Source organism: Amphibalanus amphitrite, unplaced genomic scaffold, assembly GCF_019059575.1.
Source record: "Amphibalanus amphitrite isolate SeventyFive unplaced genomic scaffold, NRLGWU_Aamphi_draft 000092F_arrow, whole genome shotgun sequence".
NCBI classification, from domain to species: Eukaryota; Metazoa; Arthropoda; class Thecostraca; order Balanomorpha; family Balanidae; genus Amphibalanus; species Amphibalanus amphitrite.
Window position 1 is genome coordinate 253,402 of NW_024881588.1, and position 9,980 is coordinate 263,381.

The window sequence follows — 9,980 nt, forward strand, 5'->3', positions numbered from 1 at the left end:
TTTAGTGGCACATTATGGACAAATACCATTTTAATTCAGCGATTTTTTCCACATTGTTTTTGATCAATTAGCTTTTCACAATTTTTCCATGAGAGGCGGTACATTTCTCTTGGCAATTGACGTTGTTTCAACTCTCTCAGTCTGATGGTCACGGGAAAATAAAATAAAATCCAAAATCCGTTTAAAATGGCACTTTTTGAAATGAAAATGCCCTCACACTTGCACGTGGCGCGTGCCACCCCTGCACCGCACACTATTCGATAGCCCGTTCGATTCTCTACACGATGCTGTTTTCCCCGTGCCGATCGGGCGCACGGCTACCGAGATATTGCACGGGGAACGGACCCGTGTCGGGCAAATTTAGCCATTTTCGCCCGTTTTTGCCAGCCGATTTATACATGTAAAGTCTATGACGCGAATTTGCACTTTTTGGGCACGCGCCACGCGCTCGCTATCGATCCGATCGAGCCGAGACCGCTCAAAGGCACGTTGTCCACTTGTTCTATGAGTTGCGCAAATTTCAGCGCGGTAGGTGCAACGGTGTGATCTGTAACCCGCGCTACGTAGCACCATGTCGCGACCTTCGTAATAGACAGAAACTACGCCCTCCTCAAATAGTAATATAGATTGAATTTCAAAGTTGTTGCACTTTGGATTCTGAGGGGCTAATGCATTAGGATGCCCCCTCTAAATGTGCGATGTAAACACAGATCTGACGATTTTAAAGGAAATAGTTCACTTTTAACATGGGGTTTGAAACTGGAATAGCAGTTTTGTTGCTTGCGCTGAGACTAGCACAAATCAGAAGCTTTTACGGCCCAACGATCACCCTAGACGAAGATATTCCATTTTTCGTTCCGAAAAGAGTGCCTTGCAGAGGAATGCGTGCCTTGCTGAGGAATGCAGTCACGTCATCGTCAGCCAATCAGAATGCTGCTTACAGCCGATGGGTTTGTCCTACGCAATATGATTGGTCAACGCGTAATAAGCTTCCGCGTCAAACATTATTTTATATAGAATATAGTTCTTCTTATACTAAAATATAGAAAATAATCCTTTTTACAAAAGCGTTTTGTTTTATTTTCTGATCATTTTGAGCATAAAAAAACATAAATCCATAGCAAAATACTAATTTCAGGAAAGTGAACTATTAGAAAAGACCAACCGTCTTTTACTAAGACGGTTGGTAGCAGGCGGTGGTATGTGCTGCTTTCAGCTTTGAGCTCAACAAATGCCGCACTTTCAGCTATCAAACTATTGCTTCCAAAAAAGTCGCTGGAACAGCGGATATCCCAAAAATTAAACAAAAGTAAAAGTCTAATATCTTGAAAACAGGTGAATATCTGAGTGAAAATGGTGAAATTTGGTAGATATTCGTTTTCGCTCTTTCTGAACAAAGTGACACCACTTTGGGTCTTTGGTAGGTATCAATTCATTGACTTTTTTGAAGGTGGGAGCAGGGAGGGTCCCTTTAAAGGGACTCTCCCACCTTAACATTAGATTTGAGTTGAGATAGCCAAATTGGTGGCCATGGCCTGAAAATACCGGTTTGGGCACTCACAACATCGAAAAATGCTTTAATTCGGACATATCAAATTTCAAACTTGCAGTTTTCGGATTCTAAGGGGCTAATGCATTGGTATGCCCCCTTAGAATTTGTGACGTCAGCGGAGATCTAACGATTTTAAATCTTTTACTAAAACGTTTGGTAGCACGCGGTGGTATATGCTGCTTTGCGCGCAACAAATGCCGCACTTTCAAATAAAGTCGCTAGGAAAAGCGAAGATCCCAAAAAGTAAACAAAAGTAAAAGTCTAATATCTTGAAAACCGGTGAATATTTTTCGATGAAATTTGCTTTCATGCCAATTCATTAACTTTTTTGAAGGTGGGAGGGTCCCTTTAAGACAAAACTTCTGTCTGTATTTTTTGTTCAATGCGAAAGTTAGATCTTAATTTGGATTCGGCAAATGTTCCCCAGACCCAACTAAATATCCAAAAACTATAGGTACCTACCACTCCAGTACCTATTATACCTACGTGTTGTTGATGCAACAACTGCATATTTCCAATCTCACACTCCTTATTTTATGTCTTAAGCATGCGTGTAAAAAGTAAATCCATCACTTACAATACCTACCTACCAAACTCCCTTGCTACCGAGTACCGACTACCTCAACCTCTTCGACTCTCACTTTACTTGTGGTTACTTGTGGTGTAGGACGTATAGCCTCGTTGGGCCCAGAACGTCCAGTTGAATTGTCGTTCCTCGTAAAGTCGTTCCTTCACGTCTTGTGACTTGATGTAGAGCAGTGGGGGCTAGTATAGGGAACAGGATTGCTAGGACTGGAAGGACAGGTGAGGTTGATCTTGAGGTAGTTGAGAGGGTGTTAGTGTTAGTTTTCTAGCTGCAAACAAAAAGAACTGGGTTAAGAAAAATAAGATAAAGGCGAATGGGGACATGACACAAACATCATAGTAGCAGGGCCATGTAGGCCACCATAGTATCCCAATTGAATGTGTAATAGTCACATGATCGGTCCACATTCTGTAGGCACCCTGAGCTACGCAGAGCTCGTAACCCCGGCCAACTCTGACATCAAGTAGTTGACAGTATAGTGTGTAGGTCGGTATAGTCGACCATAGTTCATGTCTTGCGCCTAAGTGTGGTGTGGCTGAACTAAACAGGTAAAGGAAAAAGAAGGGAGACACTACGTTGCATGCAGCTCAGCTACTGTCGTTTTCATTCATTCCCTAACTCACACATACACACACATCCCTCTTTCTCAGTCTCATACTCTCATCCCTTCATACAGTGGACCGGACAGAAACATTGTAACACACACGAGCAAACAAGGACAGGACGCAATACATGTTACGGTCATTTACATGTCAATCGACGGACATCGCGTAAACTGCATTGGGCGGTAACAAACTTATGGAACATAATACAACCAAAGGAAATATCAGGCGAATACGCTGAAGGTCGGGAACATGGTCCCCAAAAATCGCATAAAACATAATAGGTAATACATGGGAACACAGCATTACAAACGGCGCATCAGGTCGCAGTGATGTAGAAAGGCAAACAATTCATCGATAATGTCGCTCTGGTCATTACCGAGGAGCGACTTAAGATCGAATGTCATCCTATGTCGGTCGCAAATGTCTATCAGTGACAATCGCTCCACTGCAAACTCCGGACATTCAACTAGGATGTGTTCGACAGTCATAGGGCAGTCACACAGTTCACATTCTGGCCTTTCGTTATGCTCTAACAGGTACGAGTGGGTCAGTCGCGTATGTCCAAGTCGGAGGCGGCAGAGTATCACCTCCTCACGTCTGTTGGAGCGAAGACTGGTTTCCCATCTGCCAGATACTTCCTTAATCGATTTCAGTGTAGTGGTGTGACGGTAACTCGCCCAAATATCATCGAAGCGACTACGTAATAGACGTCGTAGAGTAGGGAGAAAGTCCTTATAATGCATCTCAACTTCATCTGTGTAAGGAGACGATATGGCCCGCTTGGCCTCAGCGTCAGCTATCTCGTTCCCTGCGATGTTGCTGTGACCAGGGATCCAAAGTACACAGACATGGTGTCCAGATGTTGTTAATCGGTCGATGTAGTCGATTATATCGATCACTGTAGGAACATCAGACGACGCATTGGTGATGGCCATCACCACAGATAAGGAATCGGTACATATAACAGAACGCCGGATGTCATTTGTTCTAATGTAAGCGAGAGCCTGCAGTATTGCAAAGGCCTCTGCAGTGAAAATGGAACACTGTTCTGGAAGTCTATACCGTCGACGTACATGATTGTGAATATATGCGCAGCCAACTCCGTCTGACGTCTTGGAACCGTCCGTATAAATAAATGAAGCACCCGCATACGCAGTTCTAAAGTCATGAAAGGCACTTTGCACGTGAATTATGTCAGCTTTCTTTCCTGTTCCATGTATAAGTTGATGGACTTCACAGAATGACCGTCGCCACGGTTCAACTCGTGAGCGTTTTGCAACTATACCTGCAGGGATTACAAATCCAAGCTCATCACTCATGTTTTGTATACGTTCGTATAAAGGAAATCCAGACATCCGCTTCATATACTGTCTGTCAACGTTATGTAGCCGAACTGTGCCAGTCAGTAGGGGGTGACACGGATGGTCATGGATTCCTCTCACTTTCATACAGTAACGAAGGGTCAAATCCATACGTCTCAGACGAAGTGGATATACATCCGCTTCTATTAACATAGGAATCACAGGGGATGTCCTGAAGGCGCCTGTGGCTATTCGTAAACACGCATTTTGCACGCTCTCAAGTGTTTCGACCATGGAATTGCCTGGACCATCAAGTATATGACAAGCATACTCGAGAATAGGTCGCACCATGGCCTTATACAGACGAATGAGAGTGGAACGGTCTGCGCCACAGCTACGACCGGAGAGACATTTAAGAATAGACATACGTCGGAGTGCCTTGGCTTTCACATATTGTACGTGTTTATGTAAATTCAATCGCGAATCCAAAAGAACCCCCAGGAACTTCACTTCCTCCTGGTAAGGAATAGTCTGATCATAGAGTCGTATGGCAGGAATGTCACGTAGTTCTTGTGCCCTCATATAACGACGGAATATTATTGCACTGCATTTGGGTGGGGAAAAAATGAAACCCCAGCGGTCAGCCCACCTGCTGATGCGATCCAGTGAATCCTGTATGGAGGTGATTAGTGGCTGTATCTGTCGGCCTTGGACCCACAAGGAACAATCGTCAGCATATATGGCGTATTTCACTTCATCGGGGAGGTCGGCAAAGATATCGTCAATCATGAGGTTGAACAAAATTGGGGAAAGAACGCCACCTTGGACAAGACCATTCTCTTGTTCAAAAACATCTGATAAGCCACCACAGCTAACTTGGAATGTTCGGCCACGAAGGTATTCCCGGATAAAATTCATCATCCGTCCCTTAAAACCTAGTCCATTCAGTTTAGTTAGGAGTGCTACGGTGGATGTCAGATTGTACGCGTTCTTTAAGTCGAGAAAAACAGCCAGAGTGTATTTATTGGAAAGGAATCCTCTTCTAACGTCAGAGTCCAGCCGTATCAGGTGGTCGGTTGTGCACCGTCCCTTCCTAAATGCAGACTGGTACCGCGATAGAAGGTCACGATCCTCGATGCACCACGTCAACCTGTTTGCAATCATCCTCTCCATAAGTTTGCTAAGACACGATGTTAGCTGAATTGGACGATACGATTCCACCTTGTCCCTCGGTTTCCCAGGTTTCGGTATAGGTACCAGAATGGAGTGGCGCCATGCCATCGGGTAGGTGCCATTGCACCATAAATGGTTCATAAGTTTCAGTATCTCTGCAACCTGGTGTTCAGACATGTGTTTAAAAAAAGCGTAATGCAGAAAGTCCGGGCCCACAGACGTGTTACCACTGCTAGTGATTGCCGTGCGTAACTCATTGAGAGAAAATTCGGCATTGTACGCTTCATCATTGTTTGAGAAGAAATCAGGCAGTTGGTTAGTCATCTCGGAAACGTGGTCTCTAAATACTGGTCGGTAATTATCAGACGAGCAAATGCCCGAGAAGAACCTTCCCATCATATTACCAACTTCGAGTGGATCGTCGACAACGTGGCCATTCACTGTCAGAACAGGCAATGGCCTCTGAAACCGTTCTTTCATGGTGAAACGTCGAATAACCTCCCATAGATAATTGACGGGAGTTGTATGGTTAAATTGCTCCAGTAGTTTTTGCCAAGAGTCCTTCTTAGCCTTCCTAATTACCTGTCTAGCCTTGGCCTTGGCCCGTTTATACTCGAGCAGTAACATGAATTGCCGTGAACGTCGAAAACGGTTAAGTGCCCGTTCTCGTTCCTGCATCGCCTCCTTACATTCGTCAGTCCACCAGGGACAGTTATATTTCCCTTTCCCCGATTTCTTGGGTATTGTTTCATGGGCTGCATTCATAATATTTTGTGTCATAAGCTCACAGTTCCGTGGTCCCTCCGCATCGTCAAAAACAATATCACACTTCTCACTAAATTCTGTCCAATTGGCTTTGGGCAGGTTCCACCTTATGTGAGTTTGTTCGTTTGACTCCCTCGCTCGAGCGCATTGGTAAGTAATGTAAATTGGACAGTGATCACTCGAATAAAGATCATCATCAGTTCGCCAATCCAAGTCAGGACCGAGCGAACTAGAACTGATGGTAATATCGATGTGGGACCACAGACCAGTGTATTCGTCTAGCCGTGTAGGGCAACCATTATTCACAACATTGAGGGCGTTATCCTGTATCACCTTCTCCCATATGTTACCTCGGGAGTCGCAACGATCTGCTCCCCAAAGGAAATGTCGGCTGTTTGCGTCTGCGCAAATCAAAAAAGGTTTGGGCAATTGTGATATGAGGGCGTTTAGGTCCTGGAAAGTCAATCGATCAGTCGGGGGTAAATACAGGGAGCAAACACATAAACGGCTGGCACCAGCACGAATCGAGCAAGCGACAGCCTGCAGTTCAGTATTCAGTTCTATCCGGAAATGAGGGCTGTTGTTAGACACATATACGCAAGCACCTCCTTGCCTGCGATCAGCGACGGAGTAACAATTATACAGAGTATAATTTTGTAAACTAAAGTCATAACGATCTGCAGGAAGAAAATGCGTTTCCTGCAAACATATGAGGTCATTATCACCGCACGCAAGCAGTGGCTTAATCTCGGCCCATTTTGAAATCAAACCACGGCAATTCCATTGCATGATCTTAAACATTTTGAACAACAATTAAGCTCCACTGAAACCGTTCCCAACCTAAAACGGAGGTTCGGCCAGTCCGGTGCAAAATAATATTCAGCTCGGGACACACCATGAAATCCGGAACAAAAGGGAAAATACGCGTAACATACGGTTTCCACTCCATAAGAGTGAAAACGAACAGCTGGTCCATCCTACACGGTCCAGTACGGACGCACTTGTTTACCAGACGTCTAGACAAAGCGCCCCAGGCGGCCCGCCCGGTCCAGATTCGGTAACCAATCCCCGCGCAGCGACCCGTCCGGCGGGTCACCGCACACCGCCGGAGGCTAAACACGTGACCGGGGCGGCGAAGGTCACCGCCACGTGTCCTCTGTAGAAAAACAAACCGGCCACCGCTCGTCCCTTGCCAATGGAAAATTGAAATCGGTGCTTGGGGGTATGCATTGAATACAGTTGGGGAGCATTGATGAACAGAATGATGAACAATGAATGATTTATCTATACTAAACAGAACCTTGTAGGGGAAAGTGGGGTAAGACGGGCACCTTAACTTTGGAGCCATTTTTCGGCCGGTTAGAAACATCATAGAAACGGGAAACTGAGTGAAAACCTTTTACAGACATTTTACTTCCATTTGCCAGAAGATGAGACTTAGACCTGACTCAACAAATAAACTGCAGCTATTTTTGCAAAACCTTGCAAAAACCCATCTTACCCCACTCCATGGGGTAAGACGGTCACATGGGTAGGGCAAGACGGCCAGCTTCTTTCACCGACCAGCACAGCTCGCAGCAAATGCCCGAGATTAGCCGCATTGATACAGTCGCTCGTTGGTCTCAAGTGCTTCGGAAATGGCAGTATACGAGATTCGTGCAGAAGGCGTATACTCGTATATAGGCCCTAGTTCAGAAGCCATGTAGAGCCGTTTTTCACATTCATTATTCGAGAATAAACTGTGCCGAAGGAATATTGCTAACATGTCTGTGAGTATCGGAATCGAACATATTCTTATCAGAAATGCTTCTTTTTTCCTACAGCAACAAAAATATTTTTACCATTACAGACCCATCGGATTCATAGTTGCCCGTCTTACCCCAAACTCAATGTCAGAAGTTCAGCACGATTTTTCTCTGTGGACAATTTGATGCAGACAAAGCAAATCCGCGGTGAATGAACACTGGAGGCATATGAGTGTGCCACAAGTGATTGCCAGTTTTTAACTCTATAGTGCTGCACACAAAAGCTTGCACAATACATTATGAATGTTTTCAATGAAATGAGTGTTTTAAAGAAATCAAAATAAAAGATTATTGACCGAACACAAATTCACCAGACTTCAATGGCGGTGTGTAGTGGGAAAGGCTATTCTGGTCCTAATTTTTCTCGCTCGTAGCGCTATTGGTTTGGTCTGCAGAGGGGGTGCCCGTCTTACCTACCTTGACCGTCTTACCCCACTTTCCCCTAGAGTACAAAAACTAACAGAGCATGATGAAGCATGCAACAAATAATAGTAGACACAGATATAATTTTGAGCAACTTCAAAGTGCTACAAACTGCCGTAGCAGTTAGAATGTTGAGCTCTACTAAAGGTGAGGTTACTAGGCTGGCTTTTCCCAGCACTTCTTAAGAGCTGGGCCAGTAGGTGGGGTCGATTGAGGTGTTTGGTTTACTTTACGACCTTTGGAAGGTCCTCGAGACCTGCTCTTCCTGTTGAGGGGCTGGGAGGCACACTCGGGGTCATCGTCTGAAAAGATGGAACCAGGGGGCAAAGCCCCAGATTTTACCACTGCATTCCTGTTCTTGGGCGGCACAATCTTCCCTCCCTGGTTAGAGACACCGGGCTTAGACCCAGCACCTCCAGCGTCACATGTCAATGGGTCACTGTCTTTGTCCGGGGCAGGCAGAGCCTCCATGTCCTCTCCATCATTGTCTGTGTCGTCTGGCTCTGGGGCAGCTGATCTGTCCCCCAGGACAGGAGGCACCGGTTCGGGCTCCTGCCGGGGAGCCATCCGGCTGGCGATTCCTGTGAGAAGTGTGGTCAGCTCATCAATTTTCTTCTCGAGTTTGTATACCCTTTCCTTGAGGTCACCGTCTGTGGGCCCGTCACTGGGAAGTGGGGCACGGCTCACCTCTGCATATGAATGGAGGACTGGGGGTCGACTGGAGACCTCGTATTGACGTCTGGCCTCTGCATAGGAAATCTCCTGGGTTACCTTCATCCTACAAATCTCCTTTTCCCTCTGCCAGAAAGGGCAGTCACGAGAGCGACAGGTGTGCTCCCCGCTGCCACAGCTCAGACATCGGACCTCACAGTCCCCCTCATGGTGGCGTTCCCCACACTGGAGACACCGTTGAGGGTTTCTGCATCTCGCTGCTGGATGGCCGAACTGGCCACACTGGTAACACATCAGTGGGTTTGGGATGTGGACCTTCACATGATAGGTAGCATAGTCAAGCTGTAATTTGTCCGGACAGGTTGGCATGTTGAACGTTAGTAGGAGGGTGGGAGTCTGTTCAGTCCTGCCATCCACACGCCTTGTGAACCTCTTGGCCCCGACAACCCCGAAGACACCGAGCCACTTAACCACATCATCCTCAGACAGATCCTGGAGGTCATAGGCATGGATAGTGCCTCGACTGGTGTTGAGTCTGGCCTCTCGTGTCACCTCACAGTCCTCACCCATCAGTGACGTTACAGATAACAGTTTCTCAGTCTGCTGAACATGTTTGGTCTTAGCCAGCAGGCTACCATCTCTTAGAAAGCTGGCTTTCTCAACCTTCTCACTACCAAGAATTGTTCGAAGTGCAGACTGAACCCATGGCCAGCCCTTGGAACGAAGAGGGTTGCCACTTTTCAGGCTAAGTTTGACATATGACCCTAAACTACCTTGCCGTCTCAGAAATTCCTCAGTTATGTCTTCCCCCCGCGGACGCTTAAAGGGACCCTCCCACCTTCAAAAAAGTTAATGAATTGGCATGAAATTGATGTCACTCGGTTCAGAAAGAGCAAAAACGAATATCTACCAAATTTCATCGAAAAATATTCACCGGTTTTCAAGATATTAGACTTTTACTTTTGTTTACTTTTTGGGATCTCCGCTGTTCCTAGCGACTTTATTTGAAAGTGCGGCATTTGTTGCGCGCAAAGCAGCATATACCACCGCGTGCTACAAAACGTTTTAGTCAAACATTTAACGGACGTTCGAAAGCCT